Genomic DNA, 15,309 nt, shown 5'->3' on the forward strand with positions numbered 1-15,309 from the left:
GAAATTTCTGATCCATAGTCAGACGCGTTTTCCATTAGGCCACTGGCCCACCGGTCTGGCGCCTTGCAGGTGTTTACACGTCTTGTTGGTAATTGACTGGACTGTTTCTCAGTGGAAGAACTGTGATCCAGAGTCAGAGACTCTCTCCAGGACAAAAAGGCTAGCCTTAGTGGTCTAGCTTGAGAAGTTGCAGCAAAACACGGTAGAGGCCCACAGTCAGGATTTAGAAGGCTCATCGAAAAGTCCTTCCCTGGTGGTCTAGTGGTTAGGATTCGGCGCTCTCACCGCCGCGGCCCGGGTTCGATTCCCGGTCAGGGAACAGTCTTTTTCCCTCCAACACAGCCAAGAAAGTGTTTGCATGTGAAAAATGACCTCCTTCGAGCCGGAGTCGAACCAGCGACCTAAGGATTTCCAACCTTCCACCTACAGTCCTCCGCTCTACCAGCTGAGCTATCGAAGGCACGCAGGTGAGCAACAGAACCTCAACCTATCAGGTTGCTGCAGCTCCACTGCCGGCTAAAAGTGCTTTTGCCGCAGACCGAAGTGCTGGCTGTTCAGTAAGGGAAGCCAAAACAATCACAACTTCCCATACCGGGAGTCGAACCCGGGCCGCCTGGGTGAAAACCAGGAATCCTGACCGCTAGACCATATGGGAATTCCTGCACCTATCAAGCAGGCTTGTGGGGGTGTTTTTCATCCATGTGGTACGTACAAGGGCAGGGTTCTGTTGAGCCCTTTGGCTTTCAGTGTGTGATCGTCCCCTTTAAAAATATCGGTATGATCCGAAGGCATTGTTTACCGAATTCAGTTTTAACAGACTCAATGGAAGAAGCTGTCATTTGTTTCGCCCAGGGGGTGAAACTTTATCCCATTCTTGTGATCACATAATAGATACTTAAAACTGCTCATTAAAGCAAGGTCCCTGTGACAGTACTTATGCGATGCATTTGAAAACACGCACGGTAATGAATGGTAAGCGCTATCTCGCAGACAAAACAGCCTATGGTTGGACTGTCAATTTATAAGAAACATAAATCAATTTAATAATTAAAGGCTGAAAGCAAAGCAAAAACAATCGTTCGAGCCAGCCAGGAGTCGAACCTAGAATCTTCTGATCCGTAGTCAGACGCGTTATCCATTGCGCCACTGGCCCACTGTAGAAACGACTTGCTGGTGTTTATACGCGTCTTGTTGGTGTTTGACTGAACAGCTTCTCAGTGGAAGAACTGTGATCCAGAGTAAGAGATTCTCTCCAGGAGGAAAAGGCTAGCCTTAGAAGTTGCAGCAAAATCTGGTAGAGGCCAACAGCCAGGATTTAGGAGGCGAATAAGAAAGTCCTTCCCTGGTGGTCTAGTGGTTAGGATTCGGCGCTCTCACCGCCGCGGCCCGGATTTGATTCCCGGTCAGGGAACATGCTTTTGCCTTGCAACTTAGCCAAGAAAGGGTTTGCATGTGAAAAGGGACCTCCTTCGAGCCGGAGTCGAACCAGCGACCTAAGGATTGCCAACCTTTCACCTACAGTCCTCCGCTCTACCAGCTGAGCTATCGAAGGCACAGAGATTATGAACGAAAGCTCAACCTATCAGAAATTTCTGATCCATAGTCAGACGCGTTTTCCATTAGGCCACTGGCCCACCGGTCTGGCGCCTTGCAGGTGTTTACACGTCTTGTTGGTAATTGACTGGACTGTTTCTCAGTGGAAGAACTGTGATCCAGAGTCAGAGACTCTCTCCAGGACAAAAAGGCTAGCCTTAGTGGTCTAGCTTGAGAAGTTGCAGCAAAACACGGTAGAGGCCCACAGTCAGGATTTAGAAGGCTCATCGAAAAGTCCTTCCCTGGTGGTCTAGTGGTTAGGATTCGGCGCTCTCACCGCCGCGGCCCGGATTTGATTCCCGGTCAGGGAACATGCTTTTGCCTTGCAACTTAGCCAAGAAAGGGTTTGCATGTGAAAAGGGACCTCCTTCGAGCCGGAGTCGAACCAGCGACCTAAGGATTGCCAACCTTTCACCTACAGTCCTCCGCTCTACCAGCTGAGCTATCGAAGGCACAGAGATTACGAACGAAAGCTCAACCTATCAGAAATTTCTGATCCATAGTCAGACGCGTTTTCCATTAGGCCACTGGCCCACCGGTCTGGCGCCTTGCAGGTGTTTACACGTCTTGTTGGTAATTGACTGGACTGTTTCTCAGTGGAAGAACTGTGATCCAGAGTCAGAGACTCTCTCCAGGACAAAAAGGCTAGCCTTAGTGGTCTAGCTTGAGAAGTTGCAGCAAAACACGGTAGAGGCCCACAGTCAGGATTTAGAAGGCTCATCGAAAAGTCCTTCCCTGGTGGTCTAGTGGTTAGGATTCGGCGCTCTCACCGCCGCGGCCCGGGTTCGATTCCCGGTCAGGGAACAGTCTTTTTCCCTCCAACACAGCCAAGAAAGTGTTTGCATGTGAAAAATGACCTCCTTCGAGCCGGAGTCGAACCAGCGACCTAAGGATTTCCAACCTTCCACCTACAGTCCTCCGCTCTACCAGCTGAGCTATCGAAGGCACGCAGGTGAGCAACAGAACCTCAACCTATCAGGTTGCTGCAGCTCCACTGCCGGCTAAAAGTGCTTTTGCCGCAGACCGAAGCGCTGGCTGTTCAGTAAGGGAAGCCAAAACAATCACAACTTCCCATACCGGGAGTCGAACCCGGGCCGCCTGGGTGAAAACCAGGAATCCTGACCGCTAGACCATATGGGAATTCCTGCACCTATCAAGCAGGCTTGTGGGGGTGTTTTTCATCCATGTGGTACGTACAAGGGCAGGGTTCTGTTGAGCCCTTTGGCTTTCAGTGTGTGATCGTCCCCTTTAAAAATATGGGTATGATCCGAAGGCATTGTTTACCGAATTCAGTTTTAACAGACTCAATGGAAGAAGCTGTCATTTGTTTCGCCCAGGGGGTGAAACTTTATCCCATTCTTGTGATCACATAATAGATACTTAAAACTGCTCATTAAAGCAAGGTCCCTGTGACAGTACTTATGCGATGCATTTGAAAACACGCACGGTAATGAATGGTAAGCGCTATCTCGCAGACAAAACAGCCTATGGTTGGACTGTCAATTTATAAGAAACATAAATCAATTTAATAATTAAAGGCTGAAAGCAAAGCAAAAACAATTGTTCGAGCCAGCCAGGAGTCGAACCTAGAATCTTCTGATCCGTAGTCAGACGCGTTATCCATTGCGCCACTGGCCCACTGTAGGAACGACTTGCTGGTGTTTATACGCGTCTTGTTGGTGTTTGACTGAACAGCTTCTCAGTGGAAGAACTGTGATCCAGAGTAAGAGATTCTCTCCAGGAGGAAAAGGCTAGCCTTAGAAGTTGCAGCAAAATCTGGTAGAGGCCAACAGCCAGGATTTAGGAGGCGAATAAGAAAGTCCTTCCCTGGTGGTCTAGTGGTTAGGATTCGGCGCTCTCACCGCCGCGGCCTGGATTTGATTCCCGGTCAGGGAACATGCTTTTGCCTTGCAACTTAGCCAAGAAAGGGTTTGCATGTGAAAAGGGACCTCCTTCGAGCCGGAGTCGAACCAGCGACCTAAGGATTGCCAACCTTTCACCTACAGTCCTCCGCTCTACCAGCTGAGCTATCGAAGGCACAGAGATTACGAACGAAAGCTCAACCTATCAGAAATTTCTGATCCATAGTCAGACGCGTTTTCCATTAGGCCACTGGCCCACCGGTCTGGCGCCTTGCAGGTGTTTACACGTCTTGTTGGTAATTGACTGGACTGTTTCTCAGTGGAAGAACTGTGATCCAGAGTCAGAGACTCTCTCCAGGACAAAAAGGCTAGCCTTAGTGGTCTAGCTTGAGAAGTTGCAGCAAAACACGGTAGAGGCCCACAGTCAAGATTTAGAAGGCTCATCGAAAAGTCCTTCCCTGGTGGTCTAGTGGTTAGGATTCGGCGCTCTCACCGCCGCGGCCCGGGTTCGATTCCCGGTCAGGGAACAGTCTTTTTCCCTCCAACACAGCCAAGAAAGTGTTTGCATGTGAAAAATGACCTCCTTCGAGCCGGAGTCGAACCAGCGACCTAAGGATTTCCAACCTTCCACCTACAGTCCTCCGCTCTACCAGCTGAGCTATCGAAGGCACGCAGGTGAGCAACAGAACCTCAACCTATCAGGTTGCTGCAGCTCCACTGCCGGCTAAAAGTGCTTTTGCCGCAGACCGAAGCGCTGGCTGTTCAGTAAGGGAAGCCAAAACAATCACAACTTCCCATACCGGGAGTCGAACCCGGGCCGCCTGGGTGAAAACCAGGAATCCTGACCGCTAGACCATATGGGAATTCCTGCACCTATCAAGCAGGCTTGTGGGGGTGTTTTTCATCCATGTGGTACGTACAAGGGCAGGGTTCTGTTGAGCCCTTTGGCTTTCAGTGTGTGATCGTCCCCTTTAAAAATATGGGTATGATCCGAAGGCATTGTTTACCGAATTCAGTTTTAACAGACTCAATGGAAGAAGCTGTCATTTGTTTCGCCCAGGGGGTGAAACTTTATCCCATTCTTGTGATCACATAATAGATACTTAAAACTGCTCATTAAAGCAAGGTCCCTGTGACAGTACTTATGCGATGCATTTGAAAACACGCACGGTAATGAATGGTAAGCGCTATCTCGCAGACAAAACAGCCTATGGTTGGACTGTCAATTTATAAGAAACATAAATCAATTTAATAATTAAAGGCTGAAAGCAAAGCAAAAACAATCGTTCGAGCCAGCCAGGAGTCGAACCTAGAATCTTCTGATCCGTAGTCAGACGCGTTATCCATTGCGCCACTGGCCCACTGTAGGAACGACTTGCTGGTGTTTATACACGTCTTGTTGGTGTTTGACTGAACAGCTTCTCAGTGGAAGAACTGTGATCCAGAGTAAGAGATTCTCTCCAGGAGGAAAAGGCTAGCCTTAGAAGTTGCAGCAAAATCTGGTAGAGGCCAACAGCCAGGATTTAGGAGGCGAATAAGAAAGTCCTTCCCTGGTGGTCTAGTGGTTAGGATTCGGCGCTCTCACCGCCGCGGCCCGGATTTGATTCCCGGTCAGGGAACATGCTTTTGCCTTGCAACTTAGCCAAGAAAGGGTTTGCATGTGAAAAGGGACCTCCTTCGAGCCGGAGTCGAACCAGCGACCTAAGGATTGCCAACCTTTCACCTACAGTCCTCCGCTCTACCAGCTGAGCTATCGAAGGCACAGAGATTACGAACGAAAGCTCAACCTATCAGAAATTTCTGATCCATAGTCAGACGCGTTTTCCATTAGGCCACTGGCCCACCGGTCTTGCGCCTTGCAGGTGTTTACACGTCTTGTTGGTAATTGACTGGACTGTTTCTCAGTGGAAGAACTGTGATCCAGAGTCAGAGACTCTCTCCAGGACAAAAAGGCTAGCCTTAGTGGTCTAGCTTGAGAAGTTGCAGCAAAACACGGTAGAGGCCCACAGTCAGGATTTAGAAGGCTCATCGAAAAGTCCTTCCCTGGTGGTCTAGTGGTTAGGATTCGGCGCTCTCACCGCCGCGGCCCGGGTTCGATTCCCGGTCAGGGAACAGTCTTTTTCCCTCCAACACAGCCAAGAAAGTGTTTGCATGTGAAAAATGACCTCCTTCGAGCCGGAGTCGAACCAGCGACCTAAGGATTTCCAACCTTCCACCTACAGTCCTCCGCTCTACCAGCTGAGCTATCGAAGGCACGCAGGTGAGCAACAGAACCTCAACCTATCAGGTTGCTGCAGCTCCACTGCCGGCTAAAAGTGCTTTTGCCGCAGACCGAAGCGCTGGCTGTTCAGTAAGGGAAGCCAAAACAATCACAACTTCCCATACCGGGAGTCGAACCCGGGCCGCCTGGGTGAAAACCAGGAATCCTGACCGCTAGACCATATGGGAATTCCTGCACCTATCAAGCAGGCTTGTGGGGGTGTTTTTCATCCATGTGGTACGTACAAGGGCAGGGTTCTGTTGAGCCCTTTGGCTTTCAGTGTGTGATCGTCCCCTTTAAAAATATGGGTATGATCCGAAGGCATTGTTTACCGAATTCAGTTTTAACAGACTCAATGTAAGAAGCTGTCATTTGTTTCGCCCAGGGGGTGAAACTTTATCCCATTCTTGTGATCACATAATAGATACTTAAAACTGCTCATTAAAGCAAGGTCCCTGTGACAGTACTTATGCGATGCATTTGAAAACACGCACGGTAATGAATGGTAAGCGCTATCTCGCAGACAAAACAGCCTATGGTTGGACTGTCAATTTATAAGAAACATAAATCAATTTAATAATTAAAGGCTGAAAGCAAAGCAAAAACAATCGTTCGAGCCAGCCAGGAGTCGAACCTAGAATCTTCTGATCCGTAGTCAGACGCGTTATCCATTGCGCCACTGGCCCACTTTAGGAACGACTTGCTGGTGTTTATACGCGTCTTGTTGGTGTTTGACTGAACAGCTTCTCAGTGGAAGAACTGTGATCCAGAGTAAGAGATTCTCTCCAGGAGGAAAAGGCTAGCCTTAGAAGTTGCAGCAAAATCTGGTAGAGGCCAACAGCCAGGATTTAGGAGGCGAATAAGAAAGTCCTTCCCTGGTGGTCTAGTGGTTAGGATTCGACGCTCTCACCGCCGCGGCCCGGATTTGATTCCCGGTCAGGGAACATGCTTTTGCCTTGCAACTTAGCCAAGAAGGGGTTTGCATGTGAAAAGGGACCTCCTTCGAGCCGGAGTCGAACCAGCGACCTAAGGATTGCCAACCTTTCACCTACAGTCCTCCGCTCTACCAGCTGAGCTATCGAAGGCACAGAGATTACGAACGAAAGCTCAACCTATCAGAAATTTCTGATCCATAGTCAGACGCGTTTTCCATTAGGCCACTGGCCCACCGGTCTGGCGCCTTGCAGGTGTTTACACGTCTTGTTGGTAATTGACTGGACTGTTTCTCAGTGGAAGAACTGTGATCTAGAGTCAGAGACTCTCTCTAGGACAAAAAGGCTAGCCTTAGTGGTCTAGCTTGAGAAGTTGCAGCAAAACACGGTAGAGGCCCACAGTCAGGATTTAGAAGGCTCATCGAAAAGTCCTTCCCTGGTGGTCTAGTGGTTAGGATTCGGCGCTCTCACCGCCGCGGCCCGGATTTGATTCCCGGTCAGGGAACATGCTTTTGCCTTGCAACTTAGCCAAGAAAGGGTTTGCATGTGAAAAGGGACCTCCTTCGAGCCGGAGTCGAACCAGCGACCTAAGGATTGCCAACCTTTCACCTACAGTCCTCCGCTCTACCAGCTGAGCTATCGAAGGCACAGAGATTACGAACGAAAGCTCAACCTATCAGAAATTTCTGATCCATAGTCAGACGCGTTTTCCATTAGGCCACTGGCCCACCGGTCTGGCGCCTTGCAGGTGTTTACACGTCTTGTTGGTAATTGACTGGACTGTTTCTCAGTGGAAGAACTGTGATCCAGAGTCAGAGACTCTCTCCAGGACAAAAAGGCTAGCCTTAGTGGTCTAGCTTGAGAAGTTGCAGCAAAACACGGTAGAGGCCCACAGTCAGGATTTAGAAGGCTCATCGAAAAGTCCTTCCCTGGTGGTCTAGTGGTTAGGATTCGGCGCTCTCACCGCCGCGGCCCGGGTTCGATTCCCGGTCAGGGAACAGTCTTTTTCCCTCCAACACAGCCAAGAAAGTGTTTGCATGTGAAAAATGACCTCCTTCGAGCCGGAGTCGAACCAGCGACCTAAGGATTTCCAACCTTCCACCTACAGTCCTCCGCTCTACCAGCTGAGCTATCGAAGGCACGCAGGTGAGCAACAGAACCTCAACCTATCAGGTTGCTGCAGCTCCACTGCCGGCTAAAAGTGCTTTTGCCGCAGACCGAAGCGCTGGCTGTTCAGTAAGGGAAGCCAAAACAATCACAACTTCCCATACCGGGAGTCGAACCCGGGCCGCCTGGGTGAAAACCAGGAATCCTGACCGCTAGACCATATGGGAATTCCTGCACCTATCAAGCAGGCTTGTGGGGGTGTTTTTCATCCATGTGGTACGTACAAGGGCAGGGTTCTGTTGAGCCCTTTGGCTTTCAGTGTGTGATCGTCCCCTTTAAAAATATGGGTATGATCCGAAGGCATTGTTTACCGAATTCAGTTTTAACAGACTCAATGGAAGAAGCTGTCATTTGTTTCGCCCAGGGGGTGAAACTTTATCCCATTCTTGTGATCACATAATAGATACTTAAAACTGCTCATTAAAGCAAGGTCCCTGTGACAGTACTTATGCGATGCATTTGAAAACACGCACGGTAATGAATGGTAAGCGCTATCTCGCAGACAAAACAGCCTATGGTTGGACTGTCAATATATAAGAAACATAAATCAATTTAATAATTAAAGGCTGAAAGCAAAGCAAAAACAATCGTTCGAGCCAGCCAGGAGTCGAACCTAGAATCTTCTGATCCGTAGTCAGACGCGTTATCCATTGCGCCACTGGCCCACTGTAGGAACGACTTGCTGGTGTTTATACACGTCTTGTTGGTGTTTGACTGAACAGCTTCTCAGTGGAAGAACTGTGATCCAGAGTAAGAGATTCTCTCCAGGAGGAAAAGGCTAGCCTTAGAAGTTGCAGCAAAATCTGGTAGAGGCCAACAGCCAGGATTTAGGAGGCGAATAAGAAAGTCCTTCCCTGGTGGTCTAGTGGTTAGGATTCGGCGCTCTCACCGCCGCGGCCCGGATTTGATTCCCGGTCAGGGAACATGCTTTTGCCTTGCAACTTAGCCAAGAAAGGGTTTGCATGTGAAAAGGGACCTCCTTCGAGCCGGAGTCGAACCAGCGACCTAAGGATTGCCAACCTTTCACCTACAGTCCTCCGCTCTACCAGCTGAGCTATCGAAGGCACAGAGATTACGAACGAAAGCTCAACCTATCAGAAATTTCTGATCCATAGTCAGACGCGTTTTCCATTAGGCCACTGGCCCACCGGTCTTGCGCCTTGCAGGTGTTTACACGTCTTGTTGGTAATTGACTGGACTGTTTCTCAGTGGAAGAACTGTGATCCAGAGTCAGAGACTCTCTCCAGGACAAAAAGGCTAGCCTTAGTGGTCTAGCTTGAGAAGTTGCAGCAAAACACGGTAGAGGCCCACAGTCAGGATTTAGAAGGCTCATCGAAAAGTCCTTCCCTGGTGGTCTAGTGGTTAGGATTCGGCGCTCTCACCGCCGCGGCCCGGGTTCGATTCCCGGTCAGGGAACATGCTTTTGCCTTGCAACTTAGCCAAGAAAGGGTTTGCATGTGAAAAGGGACCTCCTTCGAGCCGGAGTCGAACCAGCGACCTAAGGATTGCCAACCTTCCACCTACAGTCCTCCGCTCTACCAGCTGAGCTATCGAAGGCACGCAGGTGAGCAACAGAACCTCAACCTATCAGGTTGCTGCAGCTCCACTGCCGGCTAAAAGTGCTTTTGCCGCAGACCGAAGCGCTGGCTGTTCAGTAAGGGAAGCCAAAACAATCACAACTTCCCATACCGGGAGTCGAACCCGGGCCGCCTGGGTGAAAACCAGGAATCCTGACCGCTAGACCATATGGGAATTCCTGCACCTATCAAGCAGGCTTGTGGGGGTGTTTTTCATCCATGTGGTACGTACAAGGGCAGGGTTCTGTTGAGCCCTTTGGCTTTCAGTGTGTGATCGTCCCCTTTAAAAATATGGGTATGATCCGAAGGCATTGTTTACCGAATTCAGTTTTAACAGACTCAATGGAAGAAGCTGTCATTTGTTTCGCCCAGGGGGTGAAACTTTATCCCATTCTTGTGATCACATAATAGATACTTAAAACTCCTCATTAATGCAAGGTCCCTGTGACAGTACTTATGCGATGCATTTGAAAACACGCACGGTAATGAATGGTAAGCGCTATCTCGCAGACAAAACAGCCTATGGTTGGACTGTCAATTTATAAGAAACATAAATCAATTTAATAATTAAAGGCTGAAAGCAAAGCAAAAACAATCGTTCGAGCCAGCCAGGAGTCGAACCTAGAATCTTCTGATCCGTAGTCAGACGCGTTATCCATTGCGCCACTGGCCCACTGTAGGAACGACTTGCTGGTGTTTATACACGTCTTGTTGGTGTTTGACTGAACAGCTTCTCAGTGGAAGAACTGTGATCCAGAGTAAGAGATTCTCTCCAGGAGGAAAAGGCTAGCCTTAGAAGTTGCAGCAAAATCTGGTAGAGGCCAACAGCCAGGATTTAGGAGGCGAATAAGAAAGTCCTTCCCTGGTGGTCTAGTGGTTAGGATTCGGCGCTCTCACCGCCGCGGCCCGGATTTGATTCCCGGTCAGGGAACATGCTTTTGCCTTGCAACTTAGCCAAGAAAGGGTTTGCATGTGAAAAGGGACCTCCTTCGAGCCGGAGTCGAACCAGCGACCTAAGGATTGCCAACCTTTCACCTACAGTCCTCCGCTCTACCAGCTGAGCTATCGAAGGCACAGAGATTACGAACGAAAGCTCAACCTATCAGAAATTTCTGATCCATAGTCAGACGCGTTTTCCATTAGGCCACTGGCCCACCGGTCTTGCGCCTTGCAGGTGTTTACACGTCTTGTTGGTAATTGACTGGACTGTTTCTCAGTGGAAGAACTGTGATCCAGAGTCAGAGACTCTCTCCAGGACAAAAAGGCTAGCCTTAGTGGTCTAGCTTGAGAAGTTGCAGCAAAACACGGTAGAGGCCCACAGTCAGGATTTAGAAGGCTCATCGAAAAGTCCTTCCCTGGTGGTCTAGTGGTTAGGATTCGGCGCTCTCACCGCCGCGGCCCGGGTTCGATTCCCGGTCAGGGAACATGCTTTTGCCTTGCAACTTAGCCAAGAAAGGGTTTGCATGTGAAAAGGGACCTCCTTCGAGCCGGAGTCGAACCAGCGACCTAAGGATTGCCAACCTTTCACCTACAGTCCTCCGCTCTACCAGCTGAGCTATCGAAGGCACAGAGATTACGAACGAAAGCTCAACCTATCAGAAATTTCTGATCCATAGTCAGACGCGTTTTCCATTAGGCCACTGGCCCACCGGTCTGGCGCCTTGCAGGTGTTTACACGTCTTGTTGGTAATTGACTGGACTGTTTCTCAGTGGAAGAACTGTGATCCAGAGTCAGAGACTCTCTCCAGGACAAAAAGGCTAGCCTTAGTGGTCTAGCTTGAGAAGTTGCAGCAAAACACGGTAGAGGCCCACAGTCAGGATTTAGAAGGCTCATCGAAAAGTCCTTCCCTGGTGGTCTAGTGGTTAGGATTCGGCGCTCTCACCGCCGCGGCCCGGGTTCGATTCCCGGTCAGGGAACAGTCTTTTTCCCTCCAACACAGCCAAGAAAGTGTTTGCATGTGAAAAATGACGTCCTTCGAGCCGGAGTCGAACCAGCGACCTAAGGATTTCCAACCTTCCACCTACAGTCCTCCGCTCTACCAGCTGAGCTATCGAAGGCACGCAGGTGAGCAACAGAACCTCAACCTATCAGGTTGCTGCAGCTCCACTGCCGGCTAAAAGTGCTTTTGCCGCAGACCGAAGCGCTGGCTGTTCAGTAAGGGAAGCCAAAACAATCACAACTTCCCATACCGGGAGTCGAACCCGGGCCGCCTGGGTGAAAACCAGGAATCCTGACCGCTAGACCATATGGGAATTCCTGCACCTATCAAGCAGGCTTGTGGGGGTGTTTTTCATCCATGTGGTACGTACAAGGGCAGGGTTCTGTTGAGCCCTTTGGCTTTCAGTGTGTGATCGTCCCCTTTAAAAATATGGGTATGATCCGAAGGCATTGTTTACCGAATTCAGTTTTAACAGACTCAATGGAAGAAGCTGTCATTTGTTTCGCCCAGGGGGTGAAACTTTATCCCATTCTTGTGATCACATAATAGATACTTAAAACTGCTCATTAAAGCAAGGTCCCTGTGACAGTACTTATGCGATGCATTTGAAAACACGCACGGTAATGAATGGTAAGCGCTATCTCGCAGACAAAACAGCCTATGGTTGGACTGTCAATTTATAAGAAACATAAATCAATTTAATAATTAAAGGCTGAAAGCAAAGCAAAAACAATCGTTCGAGCCAGCCAGGAGTCGAACCTAGAATCTTCTGATCCGTAGTCAGACGCGTTATCCATTGCGCCACTGGCCCACTGTAGGAACGACTTGCTGGTGTTTATACACGTCTTGTTGGTGTTTGACTGAACAGCTTCTCAGTGGAAGAACTGTGATCCAGAGTAAGAGATTCTCTCCAGGAGGAAAAGGCTAGCCTTAGAAGTTGCAGCAAAATCTGGTAGAGGCCAACAGCCAGGATTTAGGAGGCGAATAAGAAAGTCCTTCCCTGGTGGTCTAGTGGTTAGGATTCGGCGCTCTCACCGCCGCGGCCCGGATTTGATTCCCGGTCAGGGAACATGCTTTTGCCTTGCAACTTAGCCAAGAAAGGGTTTGCATGTGAAAAGGGACCTCCTTCGAGCCGGAGTCGAACCAGCGACCTAAGGATTGCCAACCTTTCACCTACAGTCCTCCGCTCTACCAGCTGAGCTATCGAAGGCACAGAGATTACGAACGAAAGCTCAACCTATCAGAAATTTCTGATCCATAGTCAGACGCGTTTTCCATTAGGCCACTGGCCCACCGGTCTTGCGCCTTGCAGGTGTTTACACGTCTTGTTGGTAATTGACTGGACTGTTTCTCAGTGGAAGAACTGTGATCCAGAGTCAGAGACTCTCTCCAGGACAAAAAGGCTAGCCTTAGTGGTCTAGCTTGAGAAGTTGCAGCAAAACACGGTAGAGGCCCACAGTCAGGATTTAGAAGGCTCATCGAAAAGTCCTTCCCTGGTGGTCTAGTGGTTAGGATTCGGCGCTCTCACCGCCGCGGCCCGGGTTCGATTCCCGGTCAGGGAACAGTCTTTTTCCCTCCAACACAGCCAAGAAAGTGTTTGCATGTGAAAAATGACCTCCTTCGAGCCGGAGTCGAACCAGCGACCTAAGGATTTCCAACCTTCCACCTACAGTCCTCCGCTCTACCAGCTGAGCTATCGAAGGCACGCAGGTGAGCAACAGAACCTCAACCTATCAGGTTGCTGCAGCTCCACTGCCGGCTAAAAGTGCTTTTGCCGCAGACCGAAGCGCTGGCTGTTCAGTAAGGGAAGCCAAAACAATCACAACTTCCCATACCGGGAGTCGAACCCGGGCCGCCTGGGTGAAAACCAGGAATCCTGACCGCTAGACCATATGGGAATTCCTGCACCTATCAAGCAGGCTTGTGGGGGTGTTTTTCATCCATGTGGTACGTACAAGGGCAGGGTTCTGTTGAGCCCTTTGGCTTTCAGTGTGTGATCGTCCCCTTTAAAAATATGGGTATGATCCGAAGGCATTGTTTACCGAATTCAGTTTTAACAGACTCAATGGAAGAAGCTGTCATTTGTTTCGCCCAGGGGGTGAAACTTTATCCCATTCTTGTGATCACATAATAGATACTTAAAACTCCTCATTAAAGCAAGGTCCCTGTGACAGTACTTATGCGATGCATTTGAAAACACGCACGGTAATGAATGGTAAGCGCTATCTCGCAGACAAAACAGCCTATGGTTGGACTGTCAATTTATAAGAAACATAAATCAATTTAATAATTAAAGGCTGAAAGCAAAGCAAAAACAATCGTTCGAGCCAGCCAGGAGTCGAACCTAGAATCTTCTGATCCGTAGTCAGACGCGTTATCCATTGCGCCACTGGCCCACTTTAGGAACGACTTGCTGGTGTTTATACGCGTCTTGTTGGTGTTTGACTGAACAGCTTCTCAGTGGAAGAACTGTGATCCAGAGTAAGAGATTCTCTCCAGGAGGAAAAGGCTAGCCTTAGAAGTTGCAGCAAAATCTGGTAGAGGCCAACAGCCAGGATTTAGGAGGCGAATAAGAAAGTCCTTCCCTGGTGGTCTAGTGGTTAGGATTCGACGCTCTCACCGCCGCGGCCCGGATTTGATTCCCGGTCAGGGAACATGCTTTTGCCTTGCAACTTAGCCAAGAAAGGGTTTGCATGTGAAAAGGGACCTCCTTCGAGCCGGAGTCGAACCAGCGACCTAAGGATTGCCAACCTTTCACCTACAGTCCTCCGCTCTACCAGCTGAGCTATCGAAGGCACAGAGATTACGAACGAAAGCTCAACCTATCAGAAATTTCTGATCCATAGTCAGACGCGTTTTCCATTAGGCCACTGGCCCACCGGTCTGGCGCCTTGCAGGTGTTTACACGTCTTGTTGGTAATTGACTGGACTGTTTCTCAGTGGAAGAACTGTGATCTAGAGTCAGAGACTCTCTCTAGGACAAAAAGGCTAGCCTTAGTGGTCTAGCTTGAGAAGTTGCAGCAAAACACGGTAGAGGCCCACAGTCAGGATTTAGAAGGCTCATCGAAAAGTCCTTCCCTGGTGGTCTAGTGGTTAGGATTCGGCGCTCTCACCGCCGCGGCCCGGATTTGATTCCCGGTCAGGGAACATGCTTTTGCCTTGCAACTTAGCCAAGAAAGGGTTTGCATGTGAAAAGGGACCTCCTTCGAGCCGGAGTCGAACCAGCGACCTAAGGATTGCCAACCTTTCACCTACAGTCCTCCGCTCTACCAGCTGAGCTATCGAAGGCACAGAGATTACGAACGAAAGCTCAACCTATCAGAAATTTCTGATCCATAGTCAGACGCGTTTTCCATTAGGCCACTGGCCCACCGGTCTTGCGCCTTGCAGGTGTTTACACGTCTTGTTGGTAATTGACTGGACTGTTTCTCAGTGGAAGAACTGTGATCCAGAGTCAGAGACTCTCTCCAGGACAAAAAGGCTAGCCTTAGTGGTCTAGCTTGAGAAGTTGCAGCAAAACACGGTAGAGGCCCACAGTCAGGATTTAGAAGGCTCATCGAAAAGTCCTTCCCTGGTGGTCTAGTGGTTAGGATTCGGCGCTCTCACCGCCGCGGCCCGGGTTCGATTCCCGGTCAGGGAACAGTCTTTTTCCCTCCAACACAGCCAAGAAAGTGTTTGCATGTGAAAAATGACCTCCTTCGAGCCGGAGTCGAACCAGCGACCTAAGGATTTCCAACCTTCCACCTACAGTCCTCCGCTCTACCAGCTGAGCTATCGAAGGCACGCAGGTGAGCAACAGAACCTCAACCTATCAGGTTGCTGCAGCTCCACTGCCGGCTAAAAGTGCTTTTGCCGCAGACCGAAGCGCTGGCTGTTCAGTAAGGGAAGCCAAAATAATCACAACTTCCCATACCGGGAGTCGAACCTGGGCCGCCTGGGTGAAAACCAGGAATCCTGACCGCTAGACCATATGGGAAT

General features: G+C 49.7%; 47 non-coding genes across 47 annotated transcripts; 10 read left to right on the forward strand and 37 right to left on the reverse strand.

The window, feature by feature from the left end:
- The first annotated feature begins 247 nt into the window (after window positions 1-247).
- On the forward strand, window positions 248-319 carry trnae-cuc (transfer RNA glutamic acid (anticodon CUC)). The gene has a single exon. It is a non-coding gene; the product is annotated as a tRNA-Glu (tRNA).
- A 54-nt stretch (window positions 320-373) lies between these two features.
- trnay-gua (transfer RNA tyrosine (anticodon GUA)) lies at window positions 374-460 on the reverse strand. The gene is given in 2 exon segments: window positions 374-409; window positions 424-460. It is a non-coding gene; the product is annotated as a tRNA-Tyr (tRNA).
- Window positions 461-583: 123 nt separating this feature from the next.
- On the reverse strand, window positions 584-655 carry trnae-uuc (transfer RNA glutamic acid (anticodon UUC)). The gene has a single exon. It is a non-coding gene; the product is annotated as a tRNA-Glu (tRNA).
- A 425-nt stretch (window positions 656-1,080) lies between these two features.
- Window positions 1,081-1,153, reverse strand: trnar-acg (transfer RNA arginine (anticodon ACG)). Its single transcript has one exon. It is a non-coding gene; the product is annotated as a tRNA-Arg (tRNA).
- A 312-nt stretch (window positions 1,154-1,465) lies between these two features.
- Window positions 1,466-1,552, reverse strand: trnay-gua (transfer RNA tyrosine (anticodon GUA)). Its single transcript is given in 2 exon segments — window positions 1,466-1,501; window positions 1,516-1,552. It is a non-coding gene; the product is annotated as a tRNA-Tyr (tRNA).
- Window positions 1,553-1,958: 406 nt separating this feature from the next.
- On the reverse strand, window positions 1,959-2,045 carry trnay-gua (transfer RNA tyrosine (anticodon GUA)). Its single transcript is given in 2 exon segments — window positions 1,959-1,994; window positions 2,009-2,045. It is a non-coding gene; the product is annotated as a tRNA-Tyr (tRNA).
- A 280-nt stretch (window positions 2,046-2,325) lies between these two features.
- Window positions 2,326-2,397, forward strand: trnae-cuc (transfer RNA glutamic acid (anticodon CUC)). The gene has a single exon. It is a non-coding gene; the product is annotated as a tRNA-Glu (tRNA).
- Window positions 2,398-2,451: 54 nt separating this feature from the next.
- On the reverse strand, window positions 2,452-2,538 carry trnay-gua (transfer RNA tyrosine (anticodon GUA)). The gene is given in 2 exon segments: window positions 2,452-2,487; window positions 2,502-2,538. It is a non-coding gene; the product is annotated as a tRNA-Tyr (tRNA).
- A 123-nt stretch (window positions 2,539-2,661) lies between these two features.
- trnae-uuc (transfer RNA glutamic acid (anticodon UUC)) lies at window positions 2,662-2,733 on the reverse strand. The gene has a single exon. It is a non-coding gene; the product is annotated as a tRNA-Glu (tRNA).
- A 425-nt stretch (window positions 2,734-3,158) lies between these two features.
- Window positions 3,159-3,231, reverse strand: trnar-acg (transfer RNA arginine (anticodon ACG)). The gene has a single exon. It is a non-coding gene; the product is annotated as a tRNA-Arg (tRNA).
- Window positions 3,232-3,543: 312 nt separating this feature from the next.
- trnay-gua (transfer RNA tyrosine (anticodon GUA)) lies at window positions 3,544-3,630 on the reverse strand. Its single transcript is given in 2 exon segments — window positions 3,544-3,579; window positions 3,594-3,630. It is a non-coding gene; the product is annotated as a tRNA-Tyr (tRNA).
- A 280-nt stretch (window positions 3,631-3,910) lies between these two features.
- trnae-cuc (transfer RNA glutamic acid (anticodon CUC)) lies at window positions 3,911-3,982 on the forward strand. The gene has a single exon. It is a non-coding gene; the product is annotated as a tRNA-Glu (tRNA).
- Window positions 3,983-4,036: 54 nt separating this feature from the next.
- On the reverse strand, window positions 4,037-4,123 carry trnay-gua (transfer RNA tyrosine (anticodon GUA)). Its single transcript is given in 2 exon segments — window positions 4,037-4,072; window positions 4,087-4,123. It is a non-coding gene; the product is annotated as a tRNA-Tyr (tRNA).
- A 123-nt stretch (window positions 4,124-4,246) lies between these two features.
- trnae-uuc (transfer RNA glutamic acid (anticodon UUC)) lies at window positions 4,247-4,318 on the reverse strand. The gene has a single exon. It is a non-coding gene; the product is annotated as a tRNA-Glu (tRNA).
- A 425-nt stretch (window positions 4,319-4,743) lies between these two features.
- On the reverse strand, window positions 4,744-4,816 carry trnar-acg (transfer RNA arginine (anticodon ACG)). Its single transcript has one exon. It is a non-coding gene; the product is annotated as a tRNA-Arg (tRNA).
- A 312-nt stretch (window positions 4,817-5,128) lies between these two features.
- On the reverse strand, window positions 5,129-5,215 carry trnay-gua (transfer RNA tyrosine (anticodon GUA)). The gene is given in 2 exon segments: window positions 5,129-5,164; window positions 5,179-5,215. It is a non-coding gene; the product is annotated as a tRNA-Tyr (tRNA).
- A 280-nt stretch (window positions 5,216-5,495) lies between these two features.
- trnae-cuc (transfer RNA glutamic acid (anticodon CUC)) lies at window positions 5,496-5,567 on the forward strand. Its single transcript has one exon. It is a non-coding gene; the product is annotated as a tRNA-Glu (tRNA).
- Window positions 5,568-5,621: 54 nt separating this feature from the next.
- trnay-gua (transfer RNA tyrosine (anticodon GUA)) lies at window positions 5,622-5,708 on the reverse strand. The gene is given in 2 exon segments: window positions 5,622-5,657; window positions 5,672-5,708. It is a non-coding gene; the product is annotated as a tRNA-Tyr (tRNA).
- Window positions 5,709-5,831: 123 nt separating this feature from the next.
- trnae-uuc (transfer RNA glutamic acid (anticodon UUC)) lies at window positions 5,832-5,903 on the reverse strand. The gene has a single exon. It is a non-coding gene; the product is annotated as a tRNA-Glu (tRNA).
- Window positions 5,904-6,328: 425 nt separating this feature from the next.
- trnar-acg (transfer RNA arginine (anticodon ACG)) lies at window positions 6,329-6,401 on the reverse strand. The gene has a single exon. It is a non-coding gene; the product is annotated as a tRNA-Arg (tRNA).
- A 312-nt stretch (window positions 6,402-6,713) lies between these two features.
- trnay-gua (transfer RNA tyrosine (anticodon GUA)) lies at window positions 6,714-6,800 on the reverse strand. The gene is given in 2 exon segments: window positions 6,714-6,749; window positions 6,764-6,800. It is a non-coding gene; the product is annotated as a tRNA-Tyr (tRNA).
- Window positions 6,801-7,206: 406 nt separating this feature from the next.
- trnay-gua (transfer RNA tyrosine (anticodon GUA)) lies at window positions 7,207-7,293 on the reverse strand. Its single transcript is given in 2 exon segments — window positions 7,207-7,242; window positions 7,257-7,293. It is a non-coding gene; the product is annotated as a tRNA-Tyr (tRNA).
- A 280-nt stretch (window positions 7,294-7,573) lies between these two features.
- On the forward strand, window positions 7,574-7,645 carry trnae-cuc (transfer RNA glutamic acid (anticodon CUC)). The gene has a single exon. It is a non-coding gene; the product is annotated as a tRNA-Glu (tRNA).
- Window positions 7,646-7,699: 54 nt separating this feature from the next.
- Window positions 7,700-7,786, reverse strand: trnay-gua (transfer RNA tyrosine (anticodon GUA)). Its single transcript is given in 2 exon segments — window positions 7,700-7,735; window positions 7,750-7,786. It is a non-coding gene; the product is annotated as a tRNA-Tyr (tRNA).
- A 123-nt stretch (window positions 7,787-7,909) lies between these two features.
- trnae-uuc (transfer RNA glutamic acid (anticodon UUC)) lies at window positions 7,910-7,981 on the reverse strand. The gene has a single exon. It is a non-coding gene; the product is annotated as a tRNA-Glu (tRNA).
- Window positions 7,982-8,406: 425 nt separating this feature from the next.
- trnar-acg (transfer RNA arginine (anticodon ACG)) lies at window positions 8,407-8,479 on the reverse strand. The gene has a single exon. It is a non-coding gene; the product is annotated as a tRNA-Arg (tRNA).
- Window positions 8,480-8,791: 312 nt separating this feature from the next.
- trnay-gua (transfer RNA tyrosine (anticodon GUA)) lies at window positions 8,792-8,878 on the reverse strand. Its single transcript is given in 2 exon segments — window positions 8,792-8,827; window positions 8,842-8,878. It is a non-coding gene; the product is annotated as a tRNA-Tyr (tRNA).
- Window positions 8,879-9,158: 280 nt separating this feature from the next.
- trnae-cuc (transfer RNA glutamic acid (anticodon CUC)) lies at window positions 9,159-9,230 on the forward strand. The gene has a single exon. It is a non-coding gene; the product is annotated as a tRNA-Glu (tRNA).
- Window positions 9,231-9,284: 54 nt separating this feature from the next.
- trnay-gua (transfer RNA tyrosine (anticodon GUA)) lies at window positions 9,285-9,371 on the reverse strand. Its single transcript is given in 2 exon segments — window positions 9,285-9,320; window positions 9,335-9,371. It is a non-coding gene; the product is annotated as a tRNA-Tyr (tRNA).
- A 123-nt stretch (window positions 9,372-9,494) lies between these two features.
- Window positions 9,495-9,566, reverse strand: trnae-uuc (transfer RNA glutamic acid (anticodon UUC)). The gene has a single exon. It is a non-coding gene; the product is annotated as a tRNA-Glu (tRNA).
- Window positions 9,567-9,991: 425 nt separating this feature from the next.
- trnar-acg (transfer RNA arginine (anticodon ACG)) lies at window positions 9,992-10,064 on the reverse strand. Its single transcript has one exon. It is a non-coding gene; the product is annotated as a tRNA-Arg (tRNA).
- A 312-nt stretch (window positions 10,065-10,376) lies between these two features.
- trnay-gua (transfer RNA tyrosine (anticodon GUA)) lies at window positions 10,377-10,463 on the reverse strand. The gene is given in 2 exon segments: window positions 10,377-10,412; window positions 10,427-10,463. It is a non-coding gene; the product is annotated as a tRNA-Tyr (tRNA).
- A 280-nt stretch (window positions 10,464-10,743) lies between these two features.
- Window positions 10,744-10,815, forward strand: trnae-cuc (transfer RNA glutamic acid (anticodon CUC)). The gene has a single exon. It is a non-coding gene; the product is annotated as a tRNA-Glu (tRNA).
- Window positions 10,816-10,869: 54 nt separating this feature from the next.
- Window positions 10,870-10,956, reverse strand: trnay-gua (transfer RNA tyrosine (anticodon GUA)). Its single transcript is given in 2 exon segments — window positions 10,870-10,905; window positions 10,920-10,956. It is a non-coding gene; the product is annotated as a tRNA-Tyr (tRNA).
- A 280-nt stretch (window positions 10,957-11,236) lies between these two features.
- On the forward strand, window positions 11,237-11,308 carry trnae-cuc (transfer RNA glutamic acid (anticodon CUC)). The gene has a single exon. It is a non-coding gene; the product is annotated as a tRNA-Glu (tRNA).
- Window positions 11,309-11,362: 54 nt separating this feature from the next.
- On the reverse strand, window positions 11,363-11,449 carry trnay-gua (transfer RNA tyrosine (anticodon GUA)). Its single transcript is given in 2 exon segments — window positions 11,363-11,398; window positions 11,413-11,449. It is a non-coding gene; the product is annotated as a tRNA-Tyr (tRNA).
- Window positions 11,450-11,572: 123 nt separating this feature from the next.
- trnae-uuc (transfer RNA glutamic acid (anticodon UUC)) lies at window positions 11,573-11,644 on the reverse strand. The gene has a single exon. It is a non-coding gene; the product is annotated as a tRNA-Glu (tRNA).
- A 425-nt stretch (window positions 11,645-12,069) lies between these two features.
- trnar-acg (transfer RNA arginine (anticodon ACG)) lies at window positions 12,070-12,142 on the reverse strand. Its single transcript has one exon. It is a non-coding gene; the product is annotated as a tRNA-Arg (tRNA).
- A 312-nt stretch (window positions 12,143-12,454) lies between these two features.
- Window positions 12,455-12,541, reverse strand: trnay-gua (transfer RNA tyrosine (anticodon GUA)). Its single transcript is given in 2 exon segments — window positions 12,455-12,490; window positions 12,505-12,541. It is a non-coding gene; the product is annotated as a tRNA-Tyr (tRNA).
- Window positions 12,542-12,821: 280 nt separating this feature from the next.
- trnae-cuc (transfer RNA glutamic acid (anticodon CUC)) lies at window positions 12,822-12,893 on the forward strand. The gene has a single exon. It is a non-coding gene; the product is annotated as a tRNA-Glu (tRNA).
- Window positions 12,894-12,947: 54 nt separating this feature from the next.
- Window positions 12,948-13,034, reverse strand: trnay-gua (transfer RNA tyrosine (anticodon GUA)). Its single transcript is given in 2 exon segments — window positions 12,948-12,983; window positions 12,998-13,034. It is a non-coding gene; the product is annotated as a tRNA-Tyr (tRNA).
- A 123-nt stretch (window positions 13,035-13,157) lies between these two features.
- trnae-uuc (transfer RNA glutamic acid (anticodon UUC)) lies at window positions 13,158-13,229 on the reverse strand. Its single transcript has one exon. It is a non-coding gene; the product is annotated as a tRNA-Glu (tRNA).
- Window positions 13,230-13,654: 425 nt separating this feature from the next.
- trnar-acg (transfer RNA arginine (anticodon ACG)) lies at window positions 13,655-13,727 on the reverse strand. Its single transcript has one exon. It is a non-coding gene; the product is annotated as a tRNA-Arg (tRNA).
- A 312-nt stretch (window positions 13,728-14,039) lies between these two features.
- trnay-gua (transfer RNA tyrosine (anticodon GUA)) lies at window positions 14,040-14,126 on the reverse strand. Its single transcript is given in 2 exon segments — window positions 14,040-14,075; window positions 14,090-14,126. It is a non-coding gene; the product is annotated as a tRNA-Tyr (tRNA).
- A 406-nt stretch (window positions 14,127-14,532) lies between these two features.
- trnay-gua (transfer RNA tyrosine (anticodon GUA)) lies at window positions 14,533-14,619 on the reverse strand. The gene is given in 2 exon segments: window positions 14,533-14,568; window positions 14,583-14,619. It is a non-coding gene; the product is annotated as a tRNA-Tyr (tRNA).
- Window positions 14,620-14,899: 280 nt separating this feature from the next.
- On the forward strand, window positions 14,900-14,971 carry trnae-cuc (transfer RNA glutamic acid (anticodon CUC)). Its single transcript has one exon. It is a non-coding gene; the product is annotated as a tRNA-Glu (tRNA).
- Window positions 14,972-15,025: 54 nt separating this feature from the next.
- trnay-gua (transfer RNA tyrosine (anticodon GUA)) lies at window positions 15,026-15,112 on the reverse strand. The gene is given in 2 exon segments: window positions 15,026-15,061; window positions 15,076-15,112. It is a non-coding gene; the product is annotated as a tRNA-Tyr (tRNA).
- Between the last annotated feature and the right edge of the window lie 197 nt (window positions 15,113-15,309).

This window comes from Pseudorasbora parva, chromosome 6, assembly GCF_024679245.1.
Source record: "Pseudorasbora parva isolate DD20220531a chromosome 6, ASM2467924v1, whole genome shotgun sequence".
Classification (NCBI taxonomy): domain Eukaryota; kingdom Metazoa; phylum Chordata; class Actinopteri; order Cypriniformes; family Gobionidae; genus Pseudorasbora; species Pseudorasbora parva.